This window comes from Crocuta crocuta, unplaced genomic scaffold (assembly GCF_008692635.1).
Source record: "Crocuta crocuta isolate KB4526 unplaced genomic scaffold, BGI_CrCroc_1.0 scaffold154, whole genome shotgun sequence".
In the NCBI taxonomy this organism is placed as follows: Eukaryota; Metazoa; Chordata; class Mammalia; order Carnivora; family Hyaenidae; genus Crocuta; species Crocuta crocuta.
In genome coordinates this window covers 191828-212058 of record NW_027530545.1, presented here as the reverse complement: position 1 = coordinate 212058, position 20231 = coordinate 191828, and the positions used below count along the sequence as shown (strand labels likewise).

Here is a 20231-nt window from a genome sequence, read left to right as displayed (position 1 = left end):
GTAGTGTTTATTAACTTTCTCTGAATTAAATGTAACCAGTAGCTATTTTGGCCTTCAGGTTGATATTAGTGATAATTAACTGTGGTGATGAAGAATTACTAATAGTTATGATCCTGAGGAGTAAAATAATGTATTTCAAAGAGCTCCCTGTACCTTTAGGTGTTGAGGAAAGCAGTCCAGTCTTTCTTTTCATCCAAGGAGACACAGGCACTGGGCATTCCCGGGTGCCAAGTGCAGATTACTCTGTCCCCACACTTTACTGTTCTCTCGAGCTTTTCTAATGGCTAGCAGATCAGCAGAGATACTTCATCTAGAGGAGACAGGATATGTTTGGTTAAAAAATGCTTGTTTTGGCACTTGAGCACCTGCCTTCACCAGTTTTAGTTTATTTATTTTGAGAGACAGAGAGCACGAGCAAATGGGGGAAGGGCAGAGAGAGAGGGTGAGAGAAAAGTCCCAAGCAGGCTCTGCAAGGTCAGCACAGAGCCTGACAAGAGGCTCAAACCCATGAACCATACAGATCATGACCTGAGCTGAAGTCAGACACTTAACCGACTGAGCCACCGAGGAGCCCCAACCACCAGTTTTAGTTTAGATGAAGGAAAATAGAAAAGAGAAGCTGGAACGAGTCAGCTTCTTTTCATCCTCTACCAACACTAATTCCCAAGTGTGGGGGCCTCTGAGCTAGGAGTCCTCTGTTTTCAGAACTGCGATAGGCTCTGCTGCTCATAAGACGATGGGTGGAGAACTTGAGAAAGGATGAACTCGAACGCTGTGGTTTTCTACTTTGGTGGCATGTGGGGACACCTGGGGAGCCTTTTAAAAATGTTCAGTGACCACCTTCAGAATGGTTAAATCAGCATATTTGGAAATGGGATTCAAGCATCAGAATTTTTTTTTCTAAAGCTTGTGGAGTACTTCCAATATGCAGCCAAGGTCAAGAACTACTGAGCTAATAATAGACCTCTCGTTTTTTCCCTCTAGTTTCATTGAGATACACTTTATATATAACATTGTATCAGTTTAAGGTGTACAACATAATGGTTTGGTATATGTATGTATTGCAAAGTTACTAAAAGAGTTTAGTTAAAAACCGTCACTGGTCATCTCTTGTTGACATGCAAATAGCCCTCAAGCAGCAGCCTCCAGGCTTGGCTGCTCCTTGGAATCACCTGACATTTAAAAAAATGTTTACTTATTTAAATTCAAGTTAGTTAACATACAGTATAGTCTTGGCTTCAGGAGTAGAACCCAGTGATTCATCACTTACCTATAACACCCAGTGCCAATCACCCATGTAGCCCATCCCCCACCCAGTTCGCCTTCGGCAACCCTGTTTTTGTATGGAAGAGTCTCTCATTGTTTGCTTCTCTTTCTGTTTTTATCTGATTTTTCCTTTCCTTCCCCTATGTTCATCTGTTGTGTTTCCTAAATTGCACATGAGTGAGATCATATGATATTTGTCTTTCTCTGACTGACTTATTTCACTTAGCATAATACCCTGTAGTTTTATCCACATTGTTGCTAATGGCAAGATTTCACTATTTTTGATCACCCAGTAGTATTCCATTGTATATATATATATATACCATGTCTTCTTTATCCATTTATCAGTTGGTGGACATTTGGGCTCTTTCCTTATTTTGGCTATTGTCGATAGTGCTGTTATAAACATTGGGGTGCATGTGCCCCTTCAAATCAGCATTTTGTATACTTCGGATAAATACCTACTAGTGCAATTGCTGGGTCAGAGGGTAGCTCTATTTTTAGTTTTTTGAGGAACCTCCATACTGTTTCCAGAGTGGGTGCATCAGTTTGTATTCCTATCAACAGTGCAAAAGCTTTCTCCTTTCTCCACATCCTCACCAGCATCTGTTATTTCCTGAGTTGTTAGTGGAATCTCATTGTGCTTTTGATTTGTATTTCCCTGATGATGAGTGATGTTGAGAGTTTTCACGTGTCTGTTAGCCATCTGGATGTCTTCTTTGGAAAAGTGTCTGTTCATGTCTTCTGGCCATTTCTTCACTGGATTATTTGTTTTTTGGGTGTTGGGTTTGATAAAGTATTTAGAGATTTTAGATACTAACCCTTTACCCGTTATGCCATTTGCAAATATCTTCTCCCATTCCATCTTTGCCTTTAATTTTGTTGTTTCCTTTGCTGTGGAGAAAGAAGCTTTTTATCTTGATGAGGTCCCATAGTTCATTTTTGTTTTTATTTCCCTTGCCTCTGGAGACATGTCTAGTAAGACATTGCTGTGGCCAAGGTCACAGAGGTTGCTGACTATGTTCTCCTGTGGGATTTGGATGGTTTCCTGTCTCACATGTAGGTCTTTCATCCATTTTGAATTTACTTTTGTGTATCGAATCGCCTGAGATTTTAAAAAGGTACTGATGCCTGGACCCATTCCTAGAGATTCTGATTTAATTGGCTTGGGGATGGGTTCTAGCAAGCATTAGCGGTTTTCAAAGGGCCTGCCAGTAATTCTACTGTGCAGTCAGGAGGAAGAACTGCTGCTCTCGCACTGGAAATAGACATTTTTTGCTCATAGCCAGCTCTGAGGGGAACTCACGCTGTACCTGCTGGACAGAGTGCCAGGAGTTCCAGCAAGAATGTGCAAGGGAAGGTGTAAGCACAGGAAGAGAGAAACATTACCTGCTTCAAAGTGAGGGCCTATGGTCAATCCTTGTGCATGGTGTGTGTGTGTGTGTGTGTGTGTCAAAGAAAAGGAGACTGAGAAGGGCAAAATTGTCCCCAGCCAAGAGAAATGGGAGGGTAGAAGATAGAACTGAGGTTTTTATAAATATATATACTCTATAATTTTGGACATTTGGCCAGCGTGTCTTCATCTGTGAGCAGAGTTGGTGCAGTTTTACTTGCATAAAGAATAGATGTGATCCAAGATTTCCTGAAAAGGCTCCTGAATCCACAAATGTGCCTCCCGTTGAACCTTTCCCATCAACCCCCGGGGCTGAAAAAGTCCGCTAAGTTAGAGCCTTTCTTTTGGGTTAAGGCAAGCCAGTAAATCAATGGGATATCCCTTGTTGGCTTTCGAATTTAGCTTCATTTTTGTTATCAAATGCACTTAGCTAGGCCGGGGCGTGGTAGGAGATGAGTGAGCCCTCTCTGGGCTTAGCTCTGAAACTTCAGAATTGCCTGAGAAAGAAGGGAGTTGTCCCCAGAAAGGGAGTTTCCTCAGGTGACGGAGAAATAAGCCCTAATTTGAGGGACGGGCACTAAAGAGAATGGCCAGGTAAGGTCACCAGAGGCCAAAGTACTTCCTTCACGACAGACAAACTCATCGCTGCCGTTGTTATTTGCCCTGGTGAAAACCTTGAGGGGCGGGCAATGGCTTTATCCCTGTTTCCCAATTCAGAGTCAACTGAACATGTTCATCTTTTCGTGCCTCAGGATGGAATCCAGAGTTTGGTTTGGAACTGTTCTGGCCTCGAGTAGGGCTGTCCCCTGACGTGGTTTGTTGTTTGTGTTTTTTCGGACATTCTGTATTATTGTATTAGATCAACATGCGGCTTGTTTTAGTTAAAGACAAAATCTGATTGCGAGCCATTATTTGTTTAAGTTACTGTAAGCAAACACAGTGATTTATTTATTTGTAATCTAAGAGTTGCTTATGAAGCTTGTGGTTTACTCAGAAACTTCACTCCGCACTGCCCACCATTCCATTTATGAGGGGTACTTTGCTGCAGCTGAAGGATGTCGCGCTTCCAGGCCCTCCCTGTGCTCTCCGCGGGGTCTGCNCCCCCCCCCCCCCCTCCAGCTCTCTCCCCACCTCCCATCCGGGCGCCTGAGACTCCTGCCACCCCGCCATCGCTTGCCTGGGATGGCGTCAGTTTAAACTGCACCCGAAGGGTCAAACACACATCATTCTCCTAGAATGCAGGTTAGCTCATTGTATTATCTAGCCCTCAAACAACTGGAGAGAGACCATTTCCGAGGCAACAGGACCCAAACACATTTCTTCATTTGGGGCTGGGAGTGCAATCCGTGGTTAGGGAGGGGAGGTGTGCAGTGACTTACTTTACTGTCTTAACATATTCGTCAGATGGGTCCAAGGTGTCAAAATATGAAACAGAGGAAAAAAAAATCCATCTTGAGCAGGCTCCCCATCCCGACTTTATCATCCTTTATATATAATTACGCTACAAAGAGGGTGGCGGTGTCATTTTCTTTCTTTCAGTGTGGTCCCCATGGAAAAGATAAGCATGTTGTGAAATCGTCTACACCTCCAAGAGTTTGGCGTAGTAACCCCTACTAACCCAGTTTATGGAGAGTTGGCCTGAACAGGTCGTTTTCTTAGGTAGGTGGGGAGAGGTAAGGCCCCGCGGTTTTCGAGCGCGCACGGAGGGTCCCCAGCGCTCTACTCCCGGGTGTAGGCGGGCACCAGGGAGACGCCGGCGGCGCGGGCCACTCGCTGGGTCCCAGGTTACGACTTCCAGTACCGGGGGTGCCCGCGGCCAAGCGGCGGCGCCCTCCCGGCCNGGTCCTCCCGGTGTGGCAGAGCGCGGGCTGCACCGGGGCCCGAAGCGCGGGGGACGCAGCCTCAGCCGGCGGCGGGAAGGGTGGAAGCGTGCGGCCTGGGCGCTCACCGAAGCGAGGCCGTGGGACCTTACGAATTTGACCAGCGCCAAAGTGACTGAATGAATACCTTTACCAGAAAAGGGATTCTCGGCTGGGGGATGTAGCTCAGTGGTAGAGCGCGCGCTTCGCATGTGTGAGGTCCCGGGTTCAATCCCCGGCATCTCCAAACAGCCGTTGTCGCTTTTGTTTTCCCAGCATAGAACACTATGTGTAGATCTTTTGTTCACATACGTTAGGGCTATGGTGGCCAAGAACAATCTAAAAGTGAGGCCGAGAAATACAGCGAAGCCCAGGGGACTCAGCCTTTTATGTTGTAAGCAAAAGTGAAACCGGAAATTACCCTTAGATATGTCATTCCTTATTTGCATAAAACCAGTTTTTGGGTATTGTTACTGAACTTGCTCTGGGAGTCTAACGTACACAGATAAAAAGTAAACTGAAAAGTGAAGTTGCATTGGCCGGGAATCGAACCCGGGCCTCCCGCGTGGCAGGCGAGAATTCTACCACTGAACCACCAATGCTCTCGGGAGGAGGTGCTTTCCACATTTTAATAGAAGAGATATTTCCATGTGTGTAATGATTGTCTTGTTTGTAATTATGTTTATGTATTCAATACTAAATAAAGCAGTGGAATCTGTAATTAAATAATTATCATAAAATATTGGGAAAACATTCAGATTTACAAAAAATCCTATCATGTTAACTTCTGTTGAACTTTATAAAGTGGTTCTTCTGAAGCTGATCTCGGTGAAGCAGGCAAATGGAACTTTTGTTATGTGTGTACAGGATTACACAATTACCTAGTTGTATCTTCAGACCTTTAGACACTTTATAACAACCCCTCCCTATTTTTCTTCTGTTGTCTTAGCTCTTCAGACAAATACGTGATGATAATTGTTAGCAAAAGGGGATAAGGATGAGAGACCTGTAAAAGGAGCTAGGACCCTGATCCAAATTATAAGAGTGAATTAGAACTCTGTGATCTGATTTTGAAGCATTGGTGATTCTAGCCAAATGACCTAAATTCTCTACACTCCTCCTTCTTTTATTGTGAATGACTTGATCATGGGACCCTTTTGAGCACTAATCCTATGAATCAGAGCCTTTACCCGCAGTTTCCATAGAAAGTAAAATTGCAAACCATGCAACAAAAATATGTGAGGGGGAGAAATTAAAGTGAAGGAAAAACGTTTATGGAAATGAATCTAAATATAAGATAGAAGGCCCTAGATTTAGATAAATCCAGATAAATAAAGGCTCCACTTTATCTGTGGGAGGGAATTTCCCAATCATTTGCAGGATCTTTGATAGTGAAGGAAGGTTTGGTGGGTGGGGGTGATAGGAGAAAATAACAGTAGGGGCGGAGCAGTGACTATATGCTGGGCTACCTAAGACTATTACACATGGACTTGAACCCAGTGAGGTAGGTATTATAATTATGTCAACTTTAACACTTGAGAGAATTCAGACTCTTAGAAGCACGATTGGAACACATGTAGTATCATGTTTAATCTCTGCTTGCTTAGCCACAGCCCTGTTCTGCCTAGAACAGAATAAGTCACTGTGTATTTGCACCAGAAATATGGCATGCGCCTCAGGATATTATATATCCAGAATAGTAGAGTGAGAGTTAGAGAAAATCATAAAAGAATGACTAATATAAGAAATTCTACATTAAGATGTATTTTTAAGAACATTTTAGTATGTGGATACAGGGCAAAATTTGAAGATAAATACATTATGAAATTATGAGACATAACATAAAAGACTGAAGAGATTAGGGACTCAGTAAATTGAAACTGCAACCCAAAGTAACCCTTGGAAGAATGCAGTCAAATCATTTTACCTCTGACAATGAAGTTCTTTAAAATGAGAGAACTAGAACTGGAGAGAGGTGGTTTTTACATTGCATCCTGAAGGGCTCTAATTTTCCAGAAGAGCCTCAAGGCCATTGACTGGTGGGGCCCCACCTTCTTTGCCCAGCCCTCTCACTTCCACCAGACCATTTTTATTNCCAAAACCAAGCCATTTTTAAACTGTCCTATTTATTTGCGTTTATTTGATGGGTTACAAGTCTGAAATAAAAGATTTTGAAAAGTCCTGAACTAAATGACCTACGCTCCTTCAAACTCCAGAATGTTCTAATTCAAAATTTAAAACAGTCTAAAAAACTCTCAGCACAAGAAACACTGTCAAAAGTATAAAGAGAAAGAAGGCTCAAACAAGGAGTACAGCCTAATGACAAACAATATTAGTGGCCTATCTAAGGGTGTATTACATCCTTTTTCTTACTGCAAGTCCAGACATGAGTCTGCCTAGCCCTAGGAGCAGATGTGGTGCAGGAAGCCAGTTACTCCATTTTCCTTTCCAAAGATTGGTTTCGGGTGGCTTTGCGACCTCTCCTGCCAAAGACAGGGATGGTAGACACAGCTAGGGGCTTCTGGGAAAGATGGTATGGAAGGTCTCTTTTGCCTTTTCTTTCCTGCTTGTAACCCTGCCATGTGAGGTATATAATACTTGGAGCTGCTCCAGCCATTTTGTGACTTGAAGAAAAACTGAGCATGACCCAGAAGAAAGAGACACTTCAGCATCATGGGGTTTTCTCCATCCAGACTTAGGTAAGGAAACTAAAGATCTTCATTGTTTAAGCCCCTTTGTGGTGGGCACTTTGGTACACAAAGCATTCAGGGTGTGTGTGTGTGTGCATGTGTGTGTGTTTAGCAGTTCACTTGTTTCTGATAGAAGTCTGGTACAAATATTCTCTTCTGTGGAGAATTGATACGTTGAGATTTGGGTGAGGCTAACTTTCCCCCTCATCTTTGTTTCTCTGTCACAGTGGTTAAGTATGTTAACAGATCTAGCCGAATATTTCCCCTTGTCACTGTTTTTTAAAAAAATTTTAAAGTTTATTTATTTATTTTGAGAGAGAGAACAGGGAAGGGACAGAGAGAGAGGGAGAGAGAATCCCAAGCAGGGTCTGCATCATCAGTGTGGAGTGTGCGGGGTTTGAACTCACCAACTGTGAGATCATGACCTGAGCCCAAATCAAGAATCAGATGCTTAACCAACTGGGCCACCCAGGCACCCCATCTTGTCACTGTGTTTAATTTAGAGATGGGTATGTGGCCATAAGAGGAACAGTCAGAACTTTCCAGAACTTACCAGAACTTTCTTCCCAGAGCTATAAGCAAAGACCATCTTTCTGCTGGGGTGAGCAAACAGGTTGAATGTGTAGCTAGGTTTGTTGATGCCATCTTGCTTGAGAGAGAGAGAGAGAGACATCCCAAATATGACACTGAGCTCCTAAAAGCAAACATGCCTAACTAGAACAAATTCTAGATTTTGTGTTTATGTGAATCAGTAAGTTGTCTTTGGAAAATAAGTTATCTTTTTAAAAAATTTTTTAAATTTTTTATTTATTTCTGAGAGAGAGAGAGAGAGCACGTGAGCAGGGGAGAGTCAGAGAGAGAGAGGGAGACACAGAATCTGAAACAGGCTCCAGGTTTTGAGCTGGCTGTCAGCACAGAGCCCAACGCGGGGCTCAAACCCATGAACCTCTAGATCATGACCTGAGCCGAAGTTGGAAGTTTAACCAACTGAGCCACCCAGGCACCCCTAAGTTATCTTTTTTTAACATCACTTTGAGTAGTATTTATATTGCTTGCATCGAAACAACAAAGACTGAGAAACAATTTACCCAATTTACCCAAAACATAGTAAATTTAGAGAACTCATTACCCTAATATGTGATATAGACTGAAAATATGAAAGTTTAAGAAAAATGTAAAGAAATGTATCTGTGGTAGAATAATGAAAAGACTATTAAGACCATGAAAAAGTGTAGGACCTATTCCAAGTCATTTGGAATGAGAGTAATTCAATAGCAAGGAAAGCCACTGATGATTTTTTGAGCAAGAGAAGAATCAAAGCTTTAAATTTTTTTAAATGTTGATTTATTTTTGAAAGAGAGACACAGAGCATGAGTAGAGGATGGACCAAGAGAGAGGGAGACACAGAATCTGAAACAGGCTCCAGGGTCTGAGCTGTCAGCACCAGAGCCCAACATTGGGGCTGGAATTCACAAATTGGGGCTTGAACTCAGGAACAAACAGGGCCTTGAACTCATGAACCGTGAGATCATGACCTGAGCTGAAGTCAGACGCTTAACAGACTGAGCCAACCAGGTGCCCCAGAATCAAAGCATTTGAAGGGGTCATCTGGCAACAATGGGCCAGCGATGTAGGAGTAAGAGAAACCAAAAGTCAGGAAATTCATTCAGGAGGTGATTACAGTGTAACGGGAGAGGCAGTGAGGTTCTGATCTAGGAGGAAGGCTGTTGCTTGAGGCTCACGGCCAGGTAGAAGGAGCGGGAAAAAGAAATCTAGTTGAAGTGACTGGGAGAATAGTGGTATCATGTAGGAAAGCCCGGCAGAAAAATGAATGGAAGGAAAAGGTGGAGTAAAGCCTTTACTTCTGAAACAGACTTGGAGGTGAGTCGGGTGAGATGCGTCCTAGGCAGTTGACATCTAGCTCTGGAGAAATCAAGGCTACAGACGTGGAGTTGGGGGCAACAGCACAGAAATAAAAGGTAAGCATTTGAAAGTGGAGGAAGTCACAGAGAGGAGAGCTGAAGGCCGGGCCGTGAGAAGGTCTGTTTTAGGGAGTGGTAGAGTTGAGGAGCCAGAGGGAGAGAAGCAGGGGGGTGGGTCGTCATGGAGTCTGTGGTGACAGGGCTTCTCCAGGCAGGCAGAACTTCCTCTTGCTAATGCTAACATCAGGATGCATGTCGCATCATGACACATACATGTATTGTTGTGTTTCGGCGCAGTGCTCTGTGTGACTCCTGTTTCACATCCGAGGGGCTGCGGAGGCAGTGACTTCATCGTTGGTACGGTTAGGCATGGAAAGATCACGAGATTGCCAACAGCGCCCTGTGGGCAGCACCCACTAACACTTTTCCTAGTCTGCTGAGCAATGATGCTCCGAGGAGTGGCCCTTCCTGAGGCTGGCAGAGAGGGGAAAGCCAGGCGTGCCATGAAACGTTACACAATTGTTTCTCTTAGGAAACCTGTCATCCAGACAGCCCACTGGGGCAGGCAGGGGCTCGTGATTTGCATCATAGCACTTGGAGGTCTTGCTCAAGGCACCCTAGTCCCTGGCTGGTGTTGGCTCACCATAGAAATGTGGCCGGGCTTATATCATCTGAAGAAAACAAACCATTAAGAAACAGAAATAGTTCATACAATACATAGCCACCAAAGCAGTGCTTTCTTTCTTTTTTTTTTTTAACTTGTGAGTGATTGTATTGATTTAATACACATAGCTTATTTCTGTCTCAGGTTACAAACTAGCCCTGGGGAAATGGTGGAGCCAGTCATTTGGATTGCCCTTTACTGGCTGGGAATTAAATCATTACTTATTCCATTTTAGAATCACAAGTAGTACCCCAAGGCCTACTTTCCTAAGGATTAAAATCAAGGCATGGAAATGAAGAATCCAGGTGTAATTCTCAGATGCATGCAGATGTTGAGAATGCGGCAATTTTTCCTGGAAGGCTGTCACTGCAAAATCGGCCTGCTCGTGATCCGCTCATTCCTAGTCCTGCAGCGTGTCCAATGAGTCAACAAGTCGGATTTGCCTCTTCTGAAACAGCACTGAATCTTGCTCTTCCTGCTCAGGCCCATCACTCCTGACTACTGCAGATCCGAATCAGCTCACCCCCTGGGTTACCTGGGACACCCCTGCTTTCCTTTGCCACCATTACCCCAGTTGCTGCTAGTTGAATTTTCTCTTTCCTTCTCCTATCCCTTCCCTCCCTCCTTCCCCTACTTCTTCTTTCGTCCTTCCATCTTCTGCTTCTAATTTCCTTAATTTTTGGAAATTTAATCATTTTTATTGCAGTTCAAAAAGGACTTAATTTCAAATGCATAGAGTCTTCAGGGTGGAGGATATACGGATGTGAATTCTTTATCCTTCTCTGGACACTCATTTCTGGTGCAGCATTTATTCAAACCCTTGAGCTGTGGCACATGGTCACCTACTATAATCGAAGTATATATCTTATTTTCATAAGTAACCCATGCACATGGTGCAGAATACAAAAGACATAAGAGTATGCATTAAAAAGTTTCTCTTCATCCCACCTTTCACCTCTTACCCCCCTTTTCTAGGTTCCATACCTCAGAGGTGACCCACTGACATCAGTTTCTTGTGTTTCCCTGCACAGAAATCGTATGTAGATACAACTTGCACTTAGCTTTTATGCACAAATGGTACACGCCACATCTACTGTTGTGATCATTGCCTTTTCTTTCTTCTTTCTCTTTTTTAAAAGACAGATATCGAAAAATATTTTTCTTCTGTACGAGTGGAGCTACCTCTTTCTTTTTAATAGTTCTATATTCCTATCTAACTGCACTTTACTGGCTAAAAATTAAAACATTATTTATTCCATCTCACAATCACAAATAGTGCCCCAGGCCAGGTCTCCTAAAGATTTAGAATCAAGGCATGGAAATGAAGAATCCAGCTCTAATGCTAAAATGTATGAGGATGATGAAAATGTCCATTGCATGAAGGTACTGTAATTACCTTAACCAGTTCCTTAGCATAGGACATTTAGTCGTTTGATCTTTTGCTAGTGGAAACAACACTGTGGTGAATATCTTTGAATAAATGCCGTTTTGCTCATTTACAAAGTAGCTGCAGGATAAATTCTTAGAAGTGCGACTGCTAAGTCCAAGAGTGAGTGCATTTAAAATTTTGATACATAGTATGGAGTTATTCCCAGGACAGGTCTCTATTTTTTTTTTTTTTTTGAGAGAGAGAGAGAAAGAGAGAGAAGGAGAGAGAGAGAGAGAGAGAGAGAGAAAGAGAATGTGCACTTGCGCACAAGTGGGAGGGGGCATAAAGAGACAGGGACAGAGGATCTGAAGCGGGCTCTGTGATCACAGCAGACAGCCCTATGTGGGGCTCCTATGAGCTCATGGAACCATGAGATCATAGCCTGAACCAAAGGTAGATGCTTAACCAACTGAGTCACCCAGGCGCCCCAAGAGGTCTCTATTTTTTTAAACATTGTTTTCATTTTATCACTCTTTTGCTCAGAAACTTCAGTAGATCCTAATTCCAACCACATTTAAAAAATTTTTTTAAATGTTTTATTTGTTTCTGAGAGAGAGAGAGCGAGAGAGACACCGTGAGCGAGGGAGCTGAGACACAGAATCTGAAGCAGGCTCCAGGCTCTGGCCTAGCTGTCAGCGCAGAGCCCGTCGCCGGGCTCTAACCCACGAACCATGAGATCATGACCTGAGCTGAAGTCCAACGCTTTACTGACTGAGCCACCCAGGCGCCCCCCAACCACATTTTTTAAACATTACTAGATTCAGGACAAGCTTCACAGATGTGCACCCTGTACATTTGCAAAGTCTTGCACTTAGCTGAATGCTTAGCTGTCATCCTGTTGTAATTCTTAATTTTTGAACAAGGGGCTCTGCATTTTCATCTGGCAATAAGATTATGTAGCCAGTCCTAGCTGATTCTTCAGACTCGCCAGCTCCCAGGGCCATTTTACCTGTGGCAATCATATACTCTCGCTGGCCTCTGTCATGCACAAAACACAGCATGCTTGTTCCTCACAATGATGGCTTTGTTCAGGTTGCTTTCTCCACTCTGTACATTTCCCTTCTATGTGCATGTTTCCAACGGTAGTTTCAGCTTTAGCTCCATTTGGGGATCCCAGTTCAACTATTCCAGTCATCTTGTATTTTCCTTTACAAGGAAAGATCCAAAGCTCTGCCTCGTCTACCCTGCACCTTGCTGCTTATCAGTTCTGATTCTGTCCCTCAAAATCCCTTTCATAGTAGGAGAGTCACTTATTTTCTCTGGGCCTCAGTTTCCTTGGTTCTAAAGTGAAGATTTTGTTCTAGATCACCAAGATGCTTCTCAGGAATAATCATCTGTGAACTTCTTATATTGCTTTGAAAGATGCTGAGTTTGAGGTTTTAGATAAGATAATACAAGTTTGACTAGGTGAAAACACATAGTTGGATTCTAAGAGAGGTCATAGCAGAGTAAAAGGGCTTTAGATTATAGAGTTTGGATGGAGAAAACATTTTCTCATGAAAAATTTTATTTTATTTTATTTTATTTTTTTTAAATATTTTTTTATTTATTTCTAGGGGAGAGAGAGAGACAGCGTGAGCAGGGGGAGGGTCAGAGAGAGAGGGAGTCACAGACTGAAACAGGCTCCAGGCTCTGAGCTGGCAGTCAGCACAGAGCCCGACGCGGGGCTCGAACCCACGAACCGCGAGATCATGGCCTAAGCGAAAGTCGGACGCTTAACCGACTAAGCCACCCAGGCGCCCCATCTCATGAAAAATTTTAAAAGTTGCTAAAGAAATTCAAGTTAAAAAAGGAGATATATGTTTAGACCCACCAGACTAGACAACATGATAAAGCTGCACCGTGCTGAATATGGGCAGAGACATGGGGGCATTTGCCCCTGTGCACCACCAGCGGGCTTGTAGATGGGAGCAGCCATTTCCGAGAGCAGCTGGTACGATTTGGACACATTACATTTGCTTATAAACCATGAACTCGTATTTCCATTTGGGAAATTAAGTCAATTCTTATGTAGGTCAAATAAATAATTTCTTATAGTAGTCAGTAAAAGGACTTGTACCAGGATATTCATTGCATGTTATTTGTGGAAGCAACTCAAGTGTTCTGTAGGAGAGTGGATAGATTGGGGTGCCTGAGTAGCTCAGTTGGCTGAGCATCTGACTTCGGCTCAGGTCATGATATTCACAGTTAATGGGTTCGAGACCCACATCGGGCTCTGTGCTGACAGCTCAGAGCCTGGAGCCTGCTTCAGATTCTGTGTCTCTCTCACCCACCCCACATACTGTCTCTGACTCTCTCTCTCGAAAGTAAATAAACATTAAAAAAATTTAAAGGAGAGTGGACAGATAAATGGTAATGATGCACACCATGACTTGTATGAAGCATGTAGAAGGAGTGGGCTAAGATGTATCACAGAGTAGAGAACAAACTGAGGGTTGCTGGAAGGGAGGAAGGTGGGGGGTGGGCTAAATGAGTGATGGACATTAAGGAGGACACTTGTTGGACACTGGGTCTTATATATAAGAGATGAATTCCTGGGTTCTACTCCTGAAGCCAAGACTACACTGTATGTTAACTAACATGAATTTAAATTTAAAAAAGAAAAGAAAAGAAAAAGCGAAGAACAACATGGATGCTGTCAGAAACATGGTACCTAGTGAATAATATAAGCTACAAAATGAGATATGGCAGTATAATTTACATACCTTTTAAACAGTGAACTCAGGGACACCTGGGTGGCTCAGTCAGTAAAGCGTTGGACTTCAGCTCAGGTCATGATCACAGAGCTCATGGGTTTGAGCCCCACGTCTGGCTCTGTGCTGAGAGCCAGCTCAGACCCTGGAGCCTGTTTCAGATTCTGTGTCTCCCTCTCTCTCTGACCCTCCCCTACTTATGCTGTCTCTCTCTCTCAGAAATAAATAAGACATTAAAAAAGATAGGGGCGCCTGGGTGGCTTAGTCGGTTAAGCGTCCGACTTTCACTTAGGTCATGATCTCGCGGTTCGTGGGTTCGAGCCCCGCGTCGGGCTCTGTGCTGACTGCCAGCTCAGAGCCTGGAGCCTGTTTCAGTCTGTGACTCCCTCTCTCTCTGACCCTCCCCTGCTCACGCTGTCTCTCTCTCTCTCTCTCCTAGAAATGAATAAAACGTTTAAAAAAAAAAAAAAAGATAAAAAAACAGTGAACTCAAAACAATACATGTTTTGCAAGGTCACATATTAAAAAAAGATGTATGTTAAGCACGATATGGTGATGGCTTCTAGTGAGGCAAAGGGAACAGGATAGGGATGTGGGGGTAAGGGTGAATAAATAAAAGAACAAAGATGTATGGCCCGGTGATAATAGTGGGTCAGGAACAGAGAAGTACGATTAACTCAATTTTAGACAAATGTGCTCCTCCAACTCAAAAAATGATGAAAAGTAAAAAATAAGGCATATAAATTGAAAATGCAAACAACACAGAAAAGTATAAAATCAAAAGTCAAATTCTTCCACCATTCTAGTATATTTTTCTTCCTCATTTTCTGGAATTAGTCCTTAAAATTTTTAGCCATTAATAATTTCTTGTTTAAACTATCTTTCTCTACTCCATTTGAACACAGGCAGGTCTACCCTTTAATAATGACAGTCTTCCATGGTACAGAGACATAGCATAATTTAATCAATCCCTTATTGATGGGCCCTGTTTACTAGAATGTTTCTCATTTTCTTATTGATTTTTCAGAGCATTTGTATATTAACAAACCTTATTTGGATTTTCACTTACTGAGCTCCTGCAATATTTCTAGCCCCTATCAAAATTTAGCCCTTAAATACTGATTATTTGTATTTTTACTGTTACTCCTAACTTTCTAATCCATTATATTTGTGGTCAGAAAAACTTTTATATAGTTGTTTTCTTAGCTTTCATGATTGTGTTTCAGCCATCCCTATCACAATATTGGATATAAAGTCAGTGTTCAGAATAAAAAATTCTGGTTTTAAAAATTGTTGGGGTACCTGGGTGGCTCAGTTGGTTAAGCATCTGACTTCGGCTCAGGTCATGATCTCATGGTTCATGGGTTAAAGCCCACCTAAGGCTCTGTGCTGACAGCCAGCTCAGAGCCTAGAGCCTGCTTTAGATTCTGTGTCTCCCTCTCTCTCTGACCCTCCCCTGCTCACGCTGTCTCTCTTTCTCTCTCTCAGAAATAAATAAAACATTAAAAATTTAAATAAAAAAATTGTTATGTGTATTTATTTTGGCACAGAGAGAGAGAGAGCACAAGCAAGGGAGGGACAGAGAGAGAGAGAGAGAGAGAGAGAGAATCCCAGTCAGGCCCTACACTGTCAACGCAGAGTCTGATGCAGGGCTCAATCCCAAAAACCACAAGACCATGACTTGAACTGAAGTCAAGAGCCGGACGCTTAACCAACTGAACCACCTGGGTGCCCCCGTGTTCAGATATTCTGATTGACATTAGGAGTTGTATATGCAAAATAACCTATCAAGAATCATCAATATATGTTGAATAGTAATCAGTATTCTTTGAAAAAATCCAACTGAGGTCTGGAAATATTTGAAAACAATCTCTCTCTCTTTCTCTCTCCTTCCCCCTCCCCCCCACTTCTCTTTCTCATATCCTGGAATAATAGAACTGAGCATAGTATATACCATTGCAAAATTACCCCATTATAATAGAAAACATGTAACTCTTGGTATAATTTATGTATCAGATGCTGTTATGTGTTTAATTGTTTCCCCCAAAATTCATATGTGGCAATACTAACCCCTGGTACCTGTGAATGTGACCTTTTTTGGTCTTTTTTAAAAATAGGGTCTTTGGAGGTGATTGGGATGAGGTCATAGGGAGGGCCCTAATCCAGTAAGACCGGGTCCTTATGAAAAGGGGAGATTTGGACACAGAAACACACACACACACACACACACACACACGTGTCTGTATGAAGAGGAAGGCAGGGATGGGACAAAGCTTCCACAAGCCAGGAACACTGAAGATTGCTAGCAAACCTCCAGAAGCTAAGAAAGAAGCATAAAACAGACTCTCCCTCACAACCCTCCTAAGGACCAATCCTACCAATGCCTTGTCTTGGACTTCTAACCTCCAGAACTGTGAAACAATACATTTCTGTTGTTCAAGCCGTACAATTTGTAGTACTCTGTTGCTGTAGTCCTAGCAAATGAAAACATCAGGTTATCAGGAAGAAGAAACTCAGCAGTTAAAATACTTTTAATTTTTTTTAACTCGACAGAAACCAGTATATATGTTTACTAATAATAACAGTAACTTCATTCTCAATATGCATTCCTGCCTTAATAGGCCCCTAAGATTTAAGCAACATAAAGCTATACCAAACAGTAATCTGATACCAGAAACTCAAGAAACTATTCAACATAAATAAGAAGGAAAGAAAACTGAATTGCACAAATAAACTCTTCTACAAAGGCAACATCTTGGCTACCAAAGGTTTAATTTAAGGAAGCTTCCTAAAAGTACTTAAATAATTTACCCAAATACTGGTTCTATAAAGAAATTACAGTGTAGCTTCTTTAGGAAGACTTGTAGATGACAAAGTAATTGACAACCACTTTTGTAGGAAGAACTTTCCCTTCAGACAAGTTTTTAGAATAATTCCCAATCTCAATGTTTCTAGTGCTATTTTTATGATTATTTTAGGGGTTAGACACATTAAATATAGTTCATGGTCATGAAAGTTGGCAAAGATAGCCATAAAACTAGGAGGGCACGGAACTTTAAGGGAGAGAATGAAATGCTTTTCTTTTCACTTTCAATCATGTAAATATCATTGCAAAATCTATACATTTGTTTTGTCAAATGCTTTGTTTATTAATCACCCTAGCTTTGCGGATTTTCTGATTTGCTCTTAAATGTACTGTGTTCTTTTATAAATGTGACTCAGGTTCCCACACGCCCCTTCCGCTATGCATGCACAAGCACACACACTTACACATACACATACATTTACTTGCTTTCCCTTCAAATGGAAACATGAAGGAGAAATCTCACAGCGATGTGTGAGAATGAGGCCACACACCCTTGAGTGTATGTTTTATATAGATTTGTATTTTAAACCATTTAAATATACTCAAATAATAACATTTAATAAGAAATAATGAAGAAAGCAAACCCTAAAATTTGAATGTAAACAGAAATCAGGGAGCCTAACCATATATAAAACAACCACACATACATAACAGAATGAACTCAAATAACAACCAAACACAGGACTTTGACTATATATTCTTTGTGACAGGTATTCTAAGAGAAAAAAAATATCTGACTTTTATGTGGTAGATATGTCATTAATAGTGTTATCAATGAATTGATTCTGAAACTTTTTTATGTATTGTAAGATAGTGCAAATGAGTAATATATTGATGTTTTGTGGTATTAAGTTTCTCACTTTGGAGAGGGAGATAAAAATATAGATTGGGGGAATCTGAGAAAAACTCTGTTACTGAATTTGAACTGGAGAGTATCACTAAAAATCATGATTTGAAAAAAGGTTTTCCCTTAGTTTTGTCAACAGAAAGGACAATAACATATTCAATTGTATTAAAAAAAATTCTACATATATTCTCCATGCTTACCAACATCCATCAGATTATAACCTGGCTTCCCTTACATTTTGAGCATAAGAAAATGCTCTGTTCATGTATACATAACAACACTGATGAAAGAAAACGGTGTAGTTCGAATTGAAACCAAATAATTGTTGTTCTGTTTAAAATATGTGTGACTCAGAATCATGGTTTTATTCTGATGTACCAACGAACGAAGTTTCTGAGCTTGTAAAATTGAGGACCAGACCCTGAGCCATGTTAAACTAATCAAGGGAAATGCCCTCAGAAAGCATGTAGCCTGATTTTGATCTTGAGACCCATCTCCATGAACTTCAAACTAATGACTGATAATTAGACACTAAATTAAAGACATTCAGATGAGTGTGTTTTTAAAAATAACCTGTATTGTTTTTATTTATCATAAAATGAATATATGTAGAATTTTTTATATACAGATAAGAAAAACCTCAAAGTTAAAAATTACCTCTAGTGATAATTAACTCATCTTTGTCTCACAACAACCTAGTGAGGTCAGAACTACTGTTATACCTATTTAATAGAGTTTAAAACTAAGGCAGAAAGAGTAAGTAACCCACTATGGCTCACATAGATAGTAAATGACAAAATGTGCACTTCCCCCACACCACATGGGTCCCTTAATCCCTTCTTTCATACAGTCGTCTGATCTTAAATTCAAATGCTAATGGTACCAGTTTATGAAATACCTAATGTTTTCATTTTTGCAATGTATGTATCATTCCATTATAGAAAATGAAAAGGGTCCATGGGCCATGCCTCCTTTTCCTTGGATGAGCTGTACATAGCTGAAGTGTGCCTCTCTCTTCCAAAGCGAGTGTTTCCAACTCCTTCCCGGAGACACAATTTTTTTTCTTTTGATGTATTACTAGCATTGCTAAAGTTACAGGTGATTATAGCTCTTCTGCTCCTCACGTAGGAGATCATTTTTGCTGCTTGTAATACAACTTCCTTATTAAAACCCATTGGATGGCCAGGTGGTTGTTTCTAGTTTACATTGGAACATAACATGTGTGCTCAATAATGTGAATGGGCAAGCAAAACCTCCCTGACTGGGGCAAATTCTCTCCCAAAACTAGAGAGTCATCAACTAGAGAGTCCTACTAGTGTAGGAGATCATAGAAAGACCTGATTTTCCTCTGTTCAAACCAGCCCACCCAGAGCCCACCCTGCTGGTACTGGCACTCCAAGGGCTGTCTGCTCCCAAATTCTGGCTTGTTGTGTGTGTGTGTTCTGTTGTTCGTTCTTCCCTGTGGCCCCTAGACTTGTTCCCAGAAATTATTCCCAGCTTCTTTGCTTCCTGGTACACACTTTTTTGGGGGTACTTATTTCCTTTAACCCAATACTCCCTAGGCTCAGTTCACCTCAGTTTCTGAGACCCTAGAATGGACACCATTGGCCTAGAAAATAGGACTAAGGCAATGTTTTATATAACTTAATGCCCCCCTCAGCATTTTGTAAAGTTAGTTTTCTTTAAGTATGTGGACAAATCCATCTTTTGAGCTGTTTGCACATGCCTTGAGCTTTTTACAGGATTGTGTTGTCCTAGCAGTGAAGGTGTCGAACTGGGCAAGAGATCTTAATAGAAACTGATAGGTTTAACTTTGGTTGGACACTAAGAACCTATAACACATTTGTCTTTATTTTTTATTTACACTCATTTACTGCAAGAGGTAGTATTGCAAAGTCACAGACCATTTGACGTTGTTTTGGTCCTTAGCATTCATGGCCATGTTATCTTGAGTTTATGCTTAAAAGGTTAATATTGCTCTCGGTTACTTAGAGACCTCTTCGCTCTTCCCCTTTCCCTATTAGATAAACACAATATTTAGCCAAAAAGGATATGACACTGGTGGAAGGAATATTCCATTTGGTCAATTAACTGAACGTCTAACAGACAAATTTCCAATTTAATGTGACTTTCTTTCCACTTAAGACTGATATTATAGAGGAAAAATAATAAGGTTGAAGAAGATAAGTAAAAATGCATATAGTACTTTTAAGAATGGAGTCTTTATTCAGTTTGAACTGATAAGAAAATAATTACCATAAACTGGAACACTTCTAGTTAAGAGAAGGGGAAAAGAGGGCTAAAGTAACATGCTTAAGATCCTTCAAAAAGTAAGTGGAAGGTTGGATTCTGAACCCTGAGCTTATATTCTTGCAACTTGGTCTATAGCACACCCATAACAGATTTACACTGATTTGTACAACTTTCCAGTCATATCAAATTCTGTATATTAAAGAAGATAGCAATGGATATTTCTAGCAGTTTTTCCTTTAGCACCAAGTAACTGAAAGACATCAAGTTAACATGATGTCTTTTACTATGACCTGAAGGGCCACTGAACCTGAAGTTGTTCCTCAGAAGGGCAGGAGTTCCAAGTGTAATT

General features: G+C 41.4%; 1 protein-coding gene and 2 non-coding genes across 4 annotated transcripts in view; 2 read left to right on the top strand and 1 right to left on the bottom strand.

The window, feature by feature from the left end:
• Positions 1-20231, top strand: part of GPD2 (glycerol-3-phosphate dehydrogenase 2) — a 218741-nt gene that overhangs the window by 38855 nt on the left and 159655 nt on the right. The gene's annotated exons all lie outside the window — the stretch shown is intronic.
• TRNAA-CGC (transfer RNA alanine (anticodon CGC)) lies at positions 4694-4765 on the top strand. Its single transcript has one exon. It is a non-coding gene; the product is annotated as a tRNA-Ala (tRNA).
• TRNAG-GCC (transfer RNA glycine (anticodon GCC)) lies at positions 5050-5120 on the bottom strand. The gene has a single exon. It is a non-coding gene; the product is annotated as a tRNA-Gly (tRNA).